Source organism: Rousettus aegyptiacus, unplaced genomic scaffold (genome assembly GCF_014176215.1).
Source record: "Rousettus aegyptiacus isolate mRouAeg1 unplaced genomic scaffold, mRouAeg1.p scaffold_m13_p_4, whole genome shotgun sequence".
NCBI lineage: Eukaryota > Metazoa > Chordata > Mammalia > Chiroptera > Pteropodidae > Rousettus > Rousettus aegyptiacus.
The window spans coordinates 94,637,283-94,655,319 of record NW_023416307.1 but is presented as its reverse complement, the minus strand read 5'-3'; the positions used below and the strand labels follow the sequence as shown (position 1 = coordinate 94,655,319).

At 31.0% G+C, this 18,037-nt stretch overlaps 1 pseudogene; it reads left to right on the top strand.

The window, feature by feature from the left end:
- The first annotated feature begins 17,648 nt into the window (after window positions 1–17,648).
- LOC118602225 lies at window positions 17,649–17,767 on the top strand (annotated as a pseudogene).
- The last annotated feature ends 270 nt before the right edge of the window (window positions 17,768–18,037 follow it).

Genomic DNA, 18,037 nt, shown 5'->3' with positions numbered 1-18,037 from the left:
GAGGTTTATAAGTTCATTGTGTGTTTCATATAATAATCCTTCATCAAATGTGTTTTTTTAACAAACATATTTTCTCAGTCTGCAGTTTGTCTTCTCGTTCACTTGACATTGTCTTTCACAAGGGAAAAGTTTTTAATTTTAATAAAATCTAGATTATAAATATTTTATGGATTGTGTCTCTGGTGTATATCTCATAAGGCAATACCATATCTAAGGTATCTAGGTCTTTTCCAGTATTATCTTTTAAGAATTTTATACTTTTGAATCTCACATTTATTACTGTAATTCATTTTGACTTAATATTTATAAATTATTTAAAATTCATTTTTTATTACAGGTGTATGTCCAGTTATTTCAACACCATTAGTTGAAAAGACTATTTTTGTCTTTGCTCTATTGTTTTGACTATATTTATGCGAGTCTATTTCTGAGCTCTCTATTATATTCCATTGATTCATTTGCCTTCTCTTTCACCAATACCACACTGTCTTGATTACAATTCCTTTATACTAGTATTGAAGTTTGGTAGTACCAACTCCTCCGACTTTGTTCTTCAATATTCTGTTGAATGTTTGGGTCCTTGCCTTTCCAGTTAAACTTTGGAATAAATTTGTCAATGTCAACAAAATAAATTGCTGGGTTTTTGATTGAGTTTGCACTGAATCTATAGATCAAGTTGTGAAGAACTAATATCTTAACAATATTGAGTCTTTGCATCCACAAACATGGGATATCTCTCCATTTATTTAGTTCTTTGATTTAATTCATCAGAGTTTTGTAGTTTTCCCTATATAGATCTTATACATATTTTGTTAGATTTATATATAACTAATTTATTTTGGGGGAGCTAATTCTGATTTTTATTCTAAATTCCGTTTGTTGATTGCTGGTATATAGGAAAGTGATTACTATATATTAAGCTTATATCCTGCAATCTTGCTCTAATTGCTTGTTAGTTACAGGAGTTTTGGCTTTTTTTGTCATTTTTTAAAAATTTATTTAAAATAAAAGGCCACTTGCTTGGCATCAAAGTTAACCCTGACAAGTCTCAGGTAGACATTAACAAAGGGAAACTTATAAGAGATGATAGTTTATGTATTGATGAATATCCTCTTTTTTTTTTTTTTTTTTAATTAATGCTTGTATTCCCCACTATACTTAGTCTTACTTGCTGGAAAGGAAGAACATGTCTGCTTTTGCCACCATTGTAAACATTGGAGTCTAGCTGTGTTTGACATTTGGTAAGGGTTTAATATATATTTTCAAATAAATGAACATTAAACATTGATGACAGCTTTCTTTTTATTTATGTATTAGTATAGAAAGTCTCATTCAGTTTATATCTGTTTTCTGTAGACTACTATTACTTTCATGTTTAAAGATGAGTGACAGAGAGAGATGATGAAAGAAAATGACCTCAACATAATGCCTCTCTCCTGTTTATGAAAATTGTTAATAAGTTTTAAAGGAGCTCTACACGACATTGTCTAAAGGCACACTCCCCTGTTCTTTTGCCCTATACAGAAGAGGCTATCCCTAAGTGGCCAGTATGTGTACAAATGCATGACCTGCAGCTAATTCTATTGCTTGAAGAGTTGCAACCAAGAGGGAGATGAAAGCCATCAAAATAATTTAAATAATTCACCTCAAATGTGAGACATTTTTTTTTATCAGACACCATGGCCTACATGGAGAAAACTGCATAATAAGGTAAATAGACACAATTTTCTAAGTACAAATATTACATAAAATTCCACACTTTAATGTTACTTTGAGTTGAATATGTTTATCTTAGCCCAATAGGGAAATAGAGGGAAAGTTAATTGTTTCAATTAACATGAAAATTTATCCAAATCAGATAACTATTACTGGAAATCATACATAAAAAAAAAATTTCCCTCTACCAGTTTTTTGTTCCATTTATTATAATCAGAAATTAATTTGAGTTTTTAAAAATTATTATGCAAATATACAACTTCAATGACTGAATCTAAACTCAGGATAAAAAAATGAATTTTTCTATTATAGTATGTGTCTGTAGATATAATCAGTCATTGATTAAAAAAAAGGCATTAGTGCTTAACTGCTTGAATTCTTTATATTAAAGGATGTGATAAGATTATTATGAAAGTAATAGACTGCCTCTGAGGGATAAATTTAAATTTATAATCTGTTGACAAGTAGTCTGTTGCATAATAATTGACATCAGCACTCCAAAGCTGCACAGACACTTCAAAGTCAACATGTCCAGTGCTAAACTCATTTTTTGCTTGACCTCCTTCCACATTTCATCTATTTGTATCTCTGTCTCAGGGAATGTCAACACCAATAATCCAGTCTCCTAAGCCAAGAACAAGAAGGGACTTTTTATTATTCTTCTCTAAGAGCACAATAAATATTTCGAAGTGATCAGTTAATTTTTCCTCTTTCATATCTCCTAAATGTACCCCTTTCCAGTCCTTCAGATAACAATTATGTTTTGATATTCATTATATTTTCTGAAGTTCCGCAATAACTTCCTAACTCATTTTCAAAATTTTAGTTATAGTCATTTCTAAATGATTCTTTTCAGTTTCTAAAGACATCTTTTTAAATGGCAAATTACAAACTACTTTTCTGTTTGGAACTGTTCACTAACCTCCATGGCTTTCAGAATAAAACCAAACTCTTTCCCACAATAGTATGATTTTCATTTGTGCTTTTCCTTAGGTAACTAGTTTTATCATCTCTCTCAAGTTTCCAACTTTAGCCCCTCGTGCCTTGACCTGAATCACAGTTGTTTCTCTTTCTAAATTAGCCTCCTCCTATTTAAAAATTTGGCCAACCCAACTTTACTCAAACACTTAACTGAATCATTTCCTCTGGGACACTTCCTCTAACTTCTAACTTCCTTCCTCCAAACTCCCAACTTAACTGTATTGGTACCTAAACTCTAATTTATATATTTATATATATTTACTGTTAAACTCCTTAAAGGCAGGAAGAGTGTAGGTACCCATGTTTCTCCAAAATTTTGCATTAAGTCTTTTGTGAATAAAACTGAATACTTTCCCACTCTGAAGAAACCTAAGATACATTTTCTCTCAAAATGTAATATAGGTAAAAGATATTATCTATAACCACTTAATTCTATTTTAAAATTTTATCTCAAAGCACCATTAAAAACCTTTAAGTTATTTAGTATATTTTATAAAAATGAGTTAGTCTTGGTGCAGAATATGTATTTCCAGTGTATCTTCAATTGGAAAAAAACACAAAATTTATGTGAAAAAAGTCATTGTCTATTGTTTTAACAAATGAAAATTCTGTTTAGATACCTTCACATTTTATATTAGATACATGGATAAAAATAATCATAATTTATATAAAAAGTTTTAATTCTTGCCAAATTTAATAATTTATAACATTTACTAGATCTCACCCATAAGAAATAAAATTCTTTACTTTGTTCTTCTGAGAAGTGAAAATTGTCACATTATCTACCAAAGTATCCTTTCATAAAATGTTATTCCTCAGTTCTGAAAATTTTAAACATTGCCTATGAAAACTTTTAAAGATAGTCTTTTTATTTTTTGTTTGTCAATATATTTTCTTCTGGCTTTATTTAAGCAAAAATATATTACTTTGCATAGAACAGTTAATATTTTCTATTTTATTTTTTGTTTGTCAATATATTTTCTTCTGGCTTTATTTAAGCAAAAATATATTACTTTGCATAAAACAGTTAATATTTTCTATGTTGTCTAATGGTTATATGTTTATTTATACAATGCTTTATAATCCTTAGGGAAAGGAGTAGTGGGGAAAAAGGAAATAGCGTTTTTAAAAATCTGTATTATGCACTAGTTATTTTATATACATCTTATTTAGTCATAAATGTTTAGAAAATTATAGTTGTCATTCTTAATGTTAAATAAGATGATTTTGTTGCCATGACTCCATAGAAAAAAGGAAGTGAAATTCTACTGACAAAAATAAGAAATTTAACAAATAGCACCAAAATCGTAAAATATTAAATCACAGATATTCCTTGAAAATAGTCATTAAAAAATACAACATGTCTTTGTATGTCCGAGCATCTGTATAAAACACTATCATATAAAGGTTTATCTCATATGGTGCCAATTCTGCATATGTTTATCATTCTGGTAATGTGAAAAATAATAATTTTTTCTTTTTCAAAGAGGGTCTCGAGAAACCAAATTAAATTTGATTAAAGTTGACAATGAAAATATATTAGCAGGTAAATTTTAAAATACTATTATGGAAATAATTAAGTCGAGCCTGAAGGAAAAAAGGTCATCACCACCTCTCAAGAAATTTTTTTTCTGGCTCAGCAATAATCTCAAACAAACAAATAAAAAGACATAATACAGGTGAAAAGTATATACATCAGAATAATACTACCCGATGTTAATAAGATGTTTTGGAAAACAAGCATCTGGTTCTTTTTTTAGTTCAACCAGAGAAGCATATACTATTCATAAACCTTTAGAGAAAGATCTGCTAGTATTTATTTGTTAGCAATAAAGGGACTTCAAGCCCCCAAAATATATATCTTAAGACACAGATCCATATATCATGTTGTAAAGCCAAGGAGAAAAATACACATGACTAGACTGGGTATACAATTAACCAGTTTTATGAGACTGGGGCAGAGAGCATTGGTGATAATATTACTTACTACCTTGAGTGAGATCCTGGTTGGAAATTTGAGTAGGGTAGAACAAAAAAAGAATTTAATTACAAATGTATGCATAAAATATCTAGTTATTAAAGAGCAATTGCTATACTTGTTGACTTTGGGTAGGTTAAGATAGTAATTAAATTATATCATTTCATCCCTACCTAACTTCGATATTCTGCTAAATTGTCAAAAGTGCTACTTATAAGAGGTAATAGACCAGAAAAATGTGGAAGTTCACTCTCTTGGTGCACCACATTGGGTTGGGATCAGAGCAAGACAAGCAATATTTTTGATTCTAACCTATAGTAAGGAATTATTTAATAAATCACCAAGAGTAACGATTTACTATTTAAATACAACCAATCTAGGTAATTTTCCATTATCTCTGATTTTTTCTTATGGTCAGAATCCTAGAGTGGAGCTGGTTACCTGTGATAGTCAGGTTGAAGTGGGATATGTCATAAACAACAACCATGTAATCCAGGGTGAAGGCTTTGAATCATGCTGTATCAGTTCCCTGGAAGCTGAAATCAACCAAGTTGGAAATCAATCAATTAATCATGCCTATATAATGAAACTCAAGAAAAACTCTGGACTTCAACGTTTAAATCAGCTTCCCTGATTGTCAATATCCTATGTGTATTGTCACACATTAATGGTGGAAGAGTAATGAATTCTGACTCCATGGAAAAAGACAAAAGAAGCTTTGCATTTGAAACCTTTCCAGAATCTGCCCTCTTTTGGTTGATTTTGACTTGTATCACTTCCTCTAATGATCCATAACTGTGTATTACAGCTTTCAATGTATTCTGTTAGTTCTCCTAGAAAATTTTTGAACCTGAGAGTGGTTTTGGGAATCCCAAACTTGCAGTCAGTATCAAAATGAGGATAGAAATATTGAGAACTTTGTCCTAAACCTTTGAAGTTTGGCTTACTGAAAGAGAATGTCCTCAAAAGTCCAGTGGTAGATTTCTAGAGAAGCCAATTTTTCACCCTTTTAGATGTCTAGCTAAAAAACAAATAAACAACAACAACAAAAAAAACAACTCTGTTTTCATTTTCATAAAACAGTATGCAAGTAGTGGAGATTTGTAAAATTTCAAGTTGATTAAACACACGCAAACTCAAATTTTGTCCTTTATTAAAAAAAAAGAAGTGTGTATGCTCAATTGTATTTAGAGGTTTTCATCACAACTATTATTCAAATATTAGAACTCTGAAAATGCTTTTAGAAAACTTAGAAATGACTAACAACAAAAAGCCAAGAATGGAGAACAAATATTTTAAAATTGCAATAGCATACCAAAGATTGTTAATTGATTTACATATATTTTTCCCACGTGTTTCACTTGATGACTTGTAAGGGATTATCATTACTGCATTTGTACATTTCAGAAATTCAGGATATTAATGATTAAGTAGTTTACCAATGGCATACAGGCTAAGTGTTAGAATCAGAATTTGAAATATTATTTGCCTAATTTGAAAGACCAATTTCTTTCCTCTTTACTAATTTGCCTCCATTAGGTTTCTAAGTAAAATATCAGGGTACTGGAACTTGGAAATTACAAGCACCATGGTTTTTTTTTTATGTGACATTGGTAAAACCAACTGAAATCTATCTGCATTTAGGTCTCTTCTTCTATGAAACAGAGCAAATAATGTATATGTAAAAATGAAATAACTCGAAGAATTTATAAAACAGTGTTGTATAGCTACCAAAAAAAAAAAACCAAAAAACAAAAAACCAGAAATACATTACCTCTTCTTAAAAGGTCACAATTTACTTTATTGGATCTATTTTCATAAAATCTTCAAGTCTAAATCTAAAATTTCTGCTTTGGATTTTAATTTCAGGGGATAAGTGGAGGCAGCTGCATCAATAGCAGAGCGAGTTGGAATTATTGAGCTAAAGGGAATTCAACGTAAAAATCTCATATCCTATGGAGTGATGACATCTGAACATTAAAGAGAAATAATGTTGAAGACTTCTTCATTATAATCCTACTCCTTTCAAATCCATTTTCCATCCCATGTTTTAATCCATTTTAAATAACTGAACTGGGATAAAGCTTGTACTTGTAAACTGAAAATTACAGAAAGAAAACCTTGCTTTTTTCCTTGTTGCATAAAAGCTCACTTAAAAAGAGAAAAGGATTGATTAACGTATCTGAAAAAATGACTTTTACTAGGCTTCTGTCTCACTTCCCATATCTACCGTTACCTGTGGTATGTGAAAGTATCAACCAAAACTCTTAATATTTGTAATTGGAGTTTAGAGTCTCTTTTTTCAAACAAAAATTTCTACTTCACACTTATTTTGTACCAAGAATGCAAAACATTGTATAAAACATTTAAGTCCAAAGCAAAGTTGCACTGGCTAAGGTTGCACAGACCAAGAAATCAAATAGATAAAGACGCAACTACTGACCATCAAAAGCATTTCCAATGCAATGATTTATTGATGCTGATAATGAAAATTAGTCCAGATTCTTAGAGCTGACCTCATATTCCAAGCTTCTGAATCCCTTAGGCAAAGAAATTGCTTCATTATCTTTATTTGAGGCCTAGTTTTAGGCTTTGCAAACTTTACACAGCAAATAATTTGAAAAAAAGGAGTGGTTCCCAAAGATAATCTCGAAATTGATAAAAGCAGAGCTCATAGAATTTAAAAACTTGAAACAACCTAAAAGAATACTCAGTCCAATTCATTTTACAAATGTAAATAGTGAGGCCCAAATTGCTTCATGGTTTTTCTAGGATTACGGAGAAAAATAATGAAGAGGTTCATCCTCTTACTTTGCATTCATAGTTTTGAAGATTCCTGGTTATTTAACAACTTTACTGAAAATAGTGCAATACATGGACTCTATATGCATATGAAAATTCAATTGCTGAGGTATACCATGAAATAGAAAAAATGCTAACTCATTTCTAATGTTTTTAGATTAAAAAAAAAGACTATCTTTACTAAATAATAACATCTAAATTAGCAGAAGAAAGAGGGAGTTTTTTCTGGTGTATCCTAGGAAGGGAAAAGAAATGTGTGATAAACTCTTTAAGTCAAAATGGGAAGACTGACTATATGATAAACAAGCATTTTCTGACCAGAGGATTTATAAACCCATGTGTGTGAATAATAATTGGTATCACTACTACTAATATTGATGCTTCTAAAGCCAATGACTATTCTCAAAACCCCTGTTAGAGAAGCCTATCCCAATCATCCTGGAGCATGTATAACTAAAGGCCGAGTCTCCCCACTGAAGCCAGAAGACAGAGAAGCACTTGAAAAAATCCAACATCTATTCCTAATAAAAATTCTCAGCAAATAAGAAATAGAAGGGAATTTCCTCAACCTGGTATCAGACATCTATGAGAAACATATAACTCAAATTATAACTAATTTTCTTCCTAAGATCAGGAATATGATGACTGTACAACATGAAAGGGAAATACATTATTTAGACAATATTAATGATATAGTTAATGACCCTAGGGAATTATAAGGAGTAAGTTAATGATAAAAATGAGTATCTTGTATGCATAGCTTTTCAATCAAACTGCCTTAAAATATTCTTTAATTTTCAATTAGAATCTCATAAATTGAAATAAAACATATAATGTTGAACTTTAGAATTTTATGGAATTCGACATTTTGAAATATTGGTTGTGTCTGTGTGTAAAATTTTAGTGAGATGGACTTGAAGAAGAAGTATGCTGGACTTAAACTACTGTACATTAATGATACAAATGTTCATTGCATTTTCAGTCTAGGATCATTCTTATATTTCATTAACTGGCTATAGTGTGAAAGAAACTAAGACTCATTTCAGCCTGTAGACAAAGCATATTTTTATAGTATAATTCATCTGTTCTTTGAAATATAAAGTTTATAAATGAAAAGCTTCTCTTTCAGATATAGTCTTCTTTGCTTCAATCCAGTATCATGTAGTATTAGCTTCTCAGATAAGAGAATTAAAAAGTGGGTGCTCTCTAGATAGATAAAATTTTGTATATGTAAGTGGTAAATGACTTGCTCACTTTGATCTGCTTGCATTTAGTGACATCACCACAAAAGATTGTAGATCTTCTCCAAAGAGCATTTTAGTATGACTTCCGACATATTTGAAAAATGACCAATTCACAGCTGTTTCTACAAAACAAAGGCAAGTGTTTGTAGCCAAAACAACAACAATAAGAACTACAACAGAACAAAAACAAAAAATGGGAAAGATGGAGACAAATAATGTACAAGAACCAATTTTCATATTCCATCAAAGAGTTGGAATGGGGAATGTGACTGAATACTGTGGCTCATTTTTGACGGGCTTGTGTGGGAATTGAAGCATGTATGTGTTACAAGTTGAGAATAAATACGTAGATTTTCTAGTCATCTACAGATAGCAGGAACTTTTTAATTACATTAAACAAAAGACATTTATAAAAAATTTGTCTTCAATTGCTCTCTATGGCAACCTTTCATAACATCATAGTTTTTATCATCTTTTAAAATAAATTAAAGCATTATTGTGATGATGGCATAATACCTTTAAATCTATAAATTAATCTTGGCCAAAAAATGTTAAATATAAATTATTTTAATGGTTTACAATTTTTTTCAACAATCTTTTTGATCTTTTTATTATTTGAAATATAGAATAAAATATGTTTAATTGTTGGTTCAAAAATTATAAGCAATTTTATAGGTTTTCTGAAAGAGAAAAACTAAAATCGTGTACAGAAAGATAATTGTAATGTTACACGAGATACTTCATATAAAGTATATATTTTCAGGGTTCACTCTCATTTTTTTATATAAGAAATAAGTATATGCATATGCCAGCCTCTGCACCTTGGTAATTTGAGGGCAATTGTTCTTCACACAAAACAATGTATTCAGTAAGTATATATAATGTTGAAATCTACTCCTAGCATTAGTATAGTTTTTATATATAAATCTGGGAATTACTCCAGCTTCAATATTCTCTGACAAAGATAAAATGTTTTGATAGGTAATATGTGGTAATTAATCACCTCTATAGTTGAATATATTGTGTTTTGAAATTTAATAATGTTTTCTATTCTTTCAATTTTTCAGTTTTTATGTAAAAATTATAAAAGGAATTTTGGAGGTTGCTCAAACTAATTAGTACAGAAAGACTTCCTGGGAAAATTTTTGATAGGAACATAATGATATTCTGTGATCTCTATGGAAACAAACTTCCATGTTAATATATGTCAATATACACTGGCGCTGCATTTCTGCATATAAAAAACAGTGCAACTTTGGTTTTTAGAGATATTTTCATTATGTGTTTTGTTTACCTGTCTGGTACAAAAAAAATATGTTGTTTTTAATTATTTATATGTGGAGAAAATTCGACTACAACATTGATAGAAATAATGTTAAAAGATGAGAGAGTATTGCCCCTTTCATTGATCTTCGGCCTGTGTGAGAAACCAACATAAAACCATCATGACATTATAAATATCTTCTTATTCTTGGAGAGATTAGTGCTTCATTAGAAATCACAGGTTCTGAAAGCATATATATAGATATTAGTTGTCTCTCTGGAAATACAGTGGCTTTCAATGATTTTTTTTTTTTTTTTAGCAGCAATTGTTTATTCAAATTACTAATGATAAAACTTAAAAATTAATAAATATTATAAGCATAGTAAATGTATTAGTTTTGTTTTCATTGATACCATAATGAATTACCACAAAGTTTGTGTTTTAAAACCATAAATTTATTATCTGTATGTAGAAGTCTGACCTCACCAGGTTAAAATCAGGAGCTGTCAGGGCTGTATTACTTCCTGGAGATTTTTAAAAAGGTTCTGTTTCCTTGCTCATTCAGATGGTTGGAAAATTTATTTCCTTAAAGTTATATCATTGAGATTCTTGTTTTTTTGCCAGCTGTCAGATCAGATCCAATCCTAGTCCTAGGAGGTCACTGTATTCCTCGGCTTGTGTCTCTCTTCTTCCATCTTCAAATATGGCCACTGTGAGTCAAGTTCCTCTTGTACTTCAAATCTCTCTTCCTGTTTCTTATCTCTGACCCACTCTTCTGTCTATCTCTTTTGCTTTTAAAGAGCTCTTGTAATTAGGACATTCCAGGGTAATTGCCCCCACCTCAAGGTTTGCAAACTTAATTACATCTGCCAAGTTCCTTTTGCCATATAAGGTAAAGTATTTCCAGGTTCCAAAGATTAGGATATGAATATCTTTGAGGGATCATTATTCTGCCTACCATAGTAAAATGAAAGTAAACATTAATACTGTACACAAATAGTATATACCTTTTAAGCATTTTACACATATTAACTGATTTAAACCTTATATCAACTCTATGAGGAATATATTGTCTCCATTTTACAGTTGAGCAAAATGAACCAAAGAGACAATGTAACTTGCTAAAGTCATTCAGCTGGAAAGTAAAATAATCTTTCCACAGACATATAGTTATAAAGCTGGATTCCAAATCTATTTATCCAAATTCACAGATAGATCAGTTTTTTGTTTGTTTTTGTTTTTCCTGCTCTCTCTTATAGGAAATCAAGTATAGCTTTGACCAGAAGCAATTGAGGAAGAAATGTTAAAAGTAGTACTTCTATAGTAATTCATCCTAGGATCTTGCCTAAAATCAATATGCGACTTACTAGCTCAGAATTTGTAAAAATATTCTGTCCCCATTAAAAAACACAAGAATTTTTTTCACATCAAGTTTTCAAGATCTACCATCTCTATATCTCCTAAAACCCACCATGCTGTCTTATTTGAAATTCTTTCAAAATTGAGATATTTAATCATATAGAAGCCTCAGTGAGTAAGAAGACTCAAAAATATTTTCAACAACTAGATGCCCTCTTGAAGTTGTAGAAACTTTCTAGTAAAGTGATCATTCTTTTTCAAGGGGCTGTGACTACAGAAAGCAAGAATGGTGAAAGGACTCAACATTTGCCAGAAATTTGCATTCAAAATGCACGCATGTGCATTTGTGGATATGCGTGTGTGTGTGCTAATACAGTAGAAAATTACAAATTGGCCAAATTTCACAGGAAAAAACTAAGTAACATTTATTGTTGAAACATATAAGAAGTATTTTTTTCTATTTCACTGAAAAGCCTCTTTAAATAAATCCTAAATATAAGATTGTCACTATTATTGTAACCTCAAAGTGTAGATATTGTTCTAGATGTGTTAGAAAATAAATATAACCACATAGACATATTTAAATAATAGATAGTTGAAACACAAACTAATAAAACACAATAGTTTCAAGGTTAATGGTGACACATTTCAATATTAGCTTTCTTTCACTACAGTAAGAAAAACATGCCGTCAGGTATTTCGAATGTTTACCTGTAAATTGCAATAAAAACTTGATTACACAGAAAAGAGTACACCCTTATGAAAATCAATGAAGTCAATACAACTTTAAAAATAATCTTGTTTGCAAATCCACTTACAGCACAATATGTGAATCCTATAGTCTCAGTGGCATGTAACTTGATTTTAGTTATTATGTTATGAACAGAATAAGCAAATAGTTTATAGATGTATATGTTTGCAACCATGAAATATTTTATTACTTTCTTAGCTAAAATAATGACTGTTTCCTGATCTCCTCCTTTCATTTATTCTGGACATGTATTAGCAGCAACAAACCACTGATGAGTGAATAAAAAATACCAAGTATAACAAAAAGCTTGGATTAAAGAAGGAAGAGAGGAAAGAAGAAAAGTGAATAACAAATATTTTGTATTTTCATTTAAGAACAGCAGATTGTATAACCTGTTAGCAAATATAAGTCTCAATTTGCTTTAAGACGTATTTTCCATTCCGTTTATCTAAAGGTAATAAAACCACATATTATATTCTGTTCCCAAGAAATTCTCTTTCCAGGGCTTAGACAAATAATTTAAACATTAGGATAGTATATCTTTAAGGAATAGTTCATCATTTTAAAATTATTTCATCACGAAATGCTTTAAGGCCTATAAACATCAGAATTATGTGTGTGTGTAATTAATAGTGGGTTTTTTTTTTTTTTTTTACTATTACATTAAGATAATTTTAACCATCTCTCCTTTACAATCATTATTTTAAATGTCTGTTCACTTTTAGGAAATGTTTTTAAAGTTTCTTTTTCTTAGTTTGGTTATTATTTTTCAAATAAACAGAAAGTACTTGATAAGTCTGTATACAAAAGGGAAAATGGAGTTTGTCTTTCTGATTATAAGCTATAGTAGTAAATTGGTCAGAATTTCTAACTAACTTACAACAACAACAAAAATCCTTGATATTTTTGTTTACATTTTTTTCTTTCTTAGAGAAATCTCAAGTGATACCAATAGGAGCATCACTGAATTGAAAGGTCAAGTTGTTAGTAAAAGCTGAGTATTATAATATTGCTTTGTCTCAGAACACTAAAAGGACCCTGCTGGTATTCTGAAGGAGATGTGGTCATCCCAGAGAGGTAAGAAACTGAAGTTAAAAGGTCAGGATGTCCTTGGGAATGGTAAAAAAGCATTAGAGGTCAACTTCAACTTAGGCAGGCCTGTCTATAATGTAGTTTCCTAAAGAAAAGGCTAATTCAGTATCAAAATCAAAGAAGATATTTTTAAAATACTTCATCTTCTGGGTAGCAGTTATGAGTGCTTGTTTAGAATTCAAGACAAAATTGCTAATCCCAAATCTGCCACAGTACAATTGTATGGCCATAGATAATTGCTTTATTCCTGGGCCTCAATTTCTTCATACAAAATGAGGATTTGGGATCATTGAGTGTTTCTCAAGCAGTAACAAGGGACATTTCCACCTCTATTTTTAATGTCTAAACTGCAAAATGTAGACAGGTGATTCACTCAGAGTTTAATTTGTTTAAAATCCCTAAACTAACTGATCTCTAAAATCCCTTCTAAGTCTTGCCTATGAGTTAGGCCACACGAATGTCTCCCCAATTCATATCTTCTTTTATTATTTTAATTTTCAGTAATTATGTGTCAGGTATCTTCTAGGTATCAGAGAACTGTACAGCAGAATTGCTAGAAATACAAAAGAATATAAGATATATACCCTCTCTTAAGAAGTATAGAGTCTGGTAAATGGAGATAGACATGTGGAATTGCAGTTGTACTGAGAGAGTTATTAAATTAGAATTAGGAAACTATGGAAAAAAGCCAGTTTTACCTGGGGCATTTTGAGGTACTTAGTACAGAAAAGTTTTATAATTAAAAAAGTGATATTTTATATTTCTGAAAAGATGACAAGGGGTAGGTTTTTAGGGAAAAAAAGAGAAAAAAGGCATTCCCACATCAAAGAAAAAGAATAATAATAATACAATAGCCAAAGCAGAAATTCTCCATCACACAATTGGGTATGTTTATAGTAACTGTTAACTGAACAGTGTTGGGACATAGAATAGGAGGGTAGATATAACAAGACAAAATGTTGGAGAGTAAGTAGAGTTAAATTTTGTGGACTAGAATTTTTTTTGTAAACAGTGTGGATTTTATCCTATAGACAAAGAGGTTTTAAGGAAGTGGATAAAGCACCAGATCTGGCTTCAGGGAAAGATGTTTAAGGAGATAGAACATTAAGGAGGTATACTGATTTGATGCATGAATTGAGGGCTATTAAATTCTAATTTTTCAAAGACAAAATTATGAAACTCATATAACAAAAAGTGAATACAGCTATTTTGTTCAACTAACTAATGAGGAAGCATTAACATTTGAGAAACTAGTTATTTATAGGCAATTGGCAATTTTAAAAAAAATGTTAGGTTAAGATTGTTGGTTTAGCCCTAAATTTGGTTAATGTCTAAAAGGACAATAAACTGTAAACTTTGAGTCATTTGTTTCATCAAATAAAAATAATTTGGATTTCTACTGGATAAAAATCAATAAGCTAACATTTAACATTACTAAATCTGAGAACTTTAATCAATAATAAGCAAAGAATTTAAAAGCATATTCCATAAACTTTGTGTGGCCCATTTCCCATATAAATTGAAAATACATGTCACCCACATTTTGGCCCTATTTCTAACTTCCAGATAAATTTTTCGTCCTAGGGAAATCACATCTGTATTTTAGTATGCACTCTTTCTTCCACTAAGTTTATGTACCATGTAATTGCACAATTTAATTAATGCATACATAAATGCAATTATATCCTATCATATTATACAACAGTTTAAAATTTCAAACTATATCACTTGAGAAAGATTTCTTGCCTCTAGAAATATTTATGAACAGTATTAAATGGTGAGCTTTCTTTATCATTTTTAAAAACCTGTTTCAAGTTTGCCCAATACAGTAGTCCATCATACTCTTAAAAAGGCAACTCTTTGTTTCTCCATTACAACCAATTAGCTCATTAAGCAAGTTTTCCAATTGGAAAATTGCAATACTGGGCTTCTCAGGACAACGTTTTGCAAGTGAAGCAGATGCGCTATAGACACGGCTAGTCCATCGCTGAGATTTTTCTGCTCATCAGTAACCTTTAAATTACACTGAAAGTAACAGAGAGAACTTGTGGCCTTTATTGGGTTTTCCTTGGATGTGAATGCTGTGGCCAAGAATCCAATATGTGCCATGTTACATAAACTCATTATTGTCCCTGGCTGTGGATGTTCGTCTTGACTTTGTTTCATAAAACCAATTCTGTGAAATCAACATCTGATAGGATGATGACTATTTTATAGAAAATACTGAATGCTTAATATCTTTGATTTACTCTTACATTCCTCAAAAGGAAATATGAAGATAAATACCAACTCCCTTTATATGCTTATATAATTTTATTATTACAAATTAGGAGTAGGTGTCCTTCGTGCAAAATGTGAGTAGTCTATTAACTACTATGGACAAGACAGTCCACAGGTCTAAACTTCATGTAACTGTACTTTGAGCAAATATATTTCAATAGTTAACTGACGAATAATTAAGACCTTGTGCAACAAGTTAAAACCTACACCTTCTTAGGTGTTTATTTTTCTATGCAACTTGTCCTTAAGAATGTACTTGTCTTATGTAATTGAGAATTAATTGGTTCACTCATACGACAAATATTTATTGTAATTTTCTAAATTCCGGGAAACTGACAATGGAAAGCCCATGCTTTCTAAGATCTTACATTGAAGTGGGGTGAGTCAAATGATAAGTAAACACAAACGTATATAAATAGACTAGAAAATTTCCTATGGTGACAAGTGCTTCACAGAGAAATAGAAGAGATGCATGTGATAGTGATTGAGTAGCTCTCTAGATTAGGAGGTCAAGCTAAGAACTCTCTATGGAAGTTAAGCATAACATCAAAGTTAAATGGTAAAAGGAAGTCCACCATGAATAGATACAGGGAAATAATATTAAAGATCAAGGGAACAGACAAGGCAAAGAGAAGAAAGGATGTGCATGCTTTACAAACTAAAATAAAGCCAGTGTGTATGGAACACTGGGGCAAAGGCAAGAGAAATGGGGGATGCCGTGTGTTGTAAAGGCAGCACTGAATTTTTGGTTAATGACTATGTCATGTAATTTGAGAACTTAACTTGTCCATTTCTGTTATGTCAGGTCCAAAATGTAGACATGAAAATAATATTGTGAAGTTGTTTAAGGTACTCCATTTATTTTTGCACAGAAGTTGGCTTACCTTTTATCTAACAAGTATCTTATCCAATGCCTCCATTTTGGTCAAAGGGACAATAATGTTATTTTAATTATAACAGTTATTGAGAGAAATAGTACTGACAGGGGCTTGCTTGAAGGGTATGGAATCTATCCATTGTCCTACACAAAAATCTGTTCTTGGACCTTACCTCTTATATGGAGTTGAGCACCTCATTTTCATCCTACATTTTACCACCTTTCTTTCCATAATAAATTTGTATGCATTTCAATTTCATTATCCAAAATTGAAGGACAGTATAAAAATACTTTTTGTGGATGATATGTAACGAAGTAATTTACTTTCATTTTTGTGATGCTATGGGAGAGAGGAGTTAGTGGAGGAAGGCTAAGCTGAAGAAAAACCCAATTTCAGGTTTTGCTATAGACCATTCACACAACAAAACAAATAAGAAGTTAATTCCCAGAGATGGAAAAGAAGAAGAAATTGACACTTGGAGGGAAAAGTTATGAACTTAATGAGATGGTTCTCCAAAAACTGGGAGGGAAATAGAGGGTGGGACTACAGTTTATTCAACGTTCTTTCTTGCAAGAAATAAAGCAACTCTAGTTAACTGAAGCAAGGGAAAATTCTGGGAACAATTTTGTAGGCTCAAAGAATTTATAAGAAATTAGCATACCACGCTTGGGACTGAGAGAAAACAAGAAAGGTCCAGAAAAACAAGATGAAAAAAAAAGGAACTACAGCATTTACTACATAACAGACACTAGATGGTCAGAAGGCAGCTGCCAGTCCTATTGGTATAGTTGGACTTTCTTGACTGCAGTGAGAATGCTTCACACTTTCTTGTTATATCAATAATATGTGCATTGTGCTGGGCTAAGATGCAATAATACCACCTGGTTTACCACCTGTATGAATGTTGATCCCATTATCATAAATTGAAAGGGACATCAATAAACATGAATCTGCCTATTTGCTGAGATTTCTTTGGCCACCAGGAAAATACTCTTATCCAAAAATATCTACCAGGTGTCATATTGCCTAATATAAGATATTGCATGCAAAGTAATTGGCGTAGGCCTGGGTAATAATAGTCATACATTCTATATAAATGATGACATTCTATATAAATAATGATTATTATTAGTCATTTTATCATAGAATTACTAAATACTTATTTCACACAATATCTTTTTTGTTTATTTTATCAGGGTAATGCATAGATATGTAAGTAATCAAGTGGTACAGAAGTCTACATTTAAAAACTGCAGCATGAGACCAATTTTTAAATATATTTTTTGTATAAAGAAACAAAAGAGACTACGGCCATGTCACGCTGAACAAGCCTGATCCCATCTGATCTCAGAAGCTAAGCAGGGTTGAATCTGGTTAGTGCTTGGATGGGAGACCACCTAGGAAGACCAGGTGCTGTAGGCATAAAAAAATCAATAAATAAGGGATTGTAAACTGACAAGGTCCCTGCAATCTGTAAAGCCAACCAAATGTTGCCTTTCCTAAAAAAAAATAAAAAAATAAAAAATAAATAAATAATAAAAAAGAAACAAAACTAATGCATTACTACCCATCATAAGAAATGCAAGCAATTCATGATTCTAACAAACTAAGATATCATTTCAACCATCTTTTTCTGCATGCCTACAGAAAAAAAGATAGTTTTAAGTTCTTTTAAATCAAAAACTATTTAAT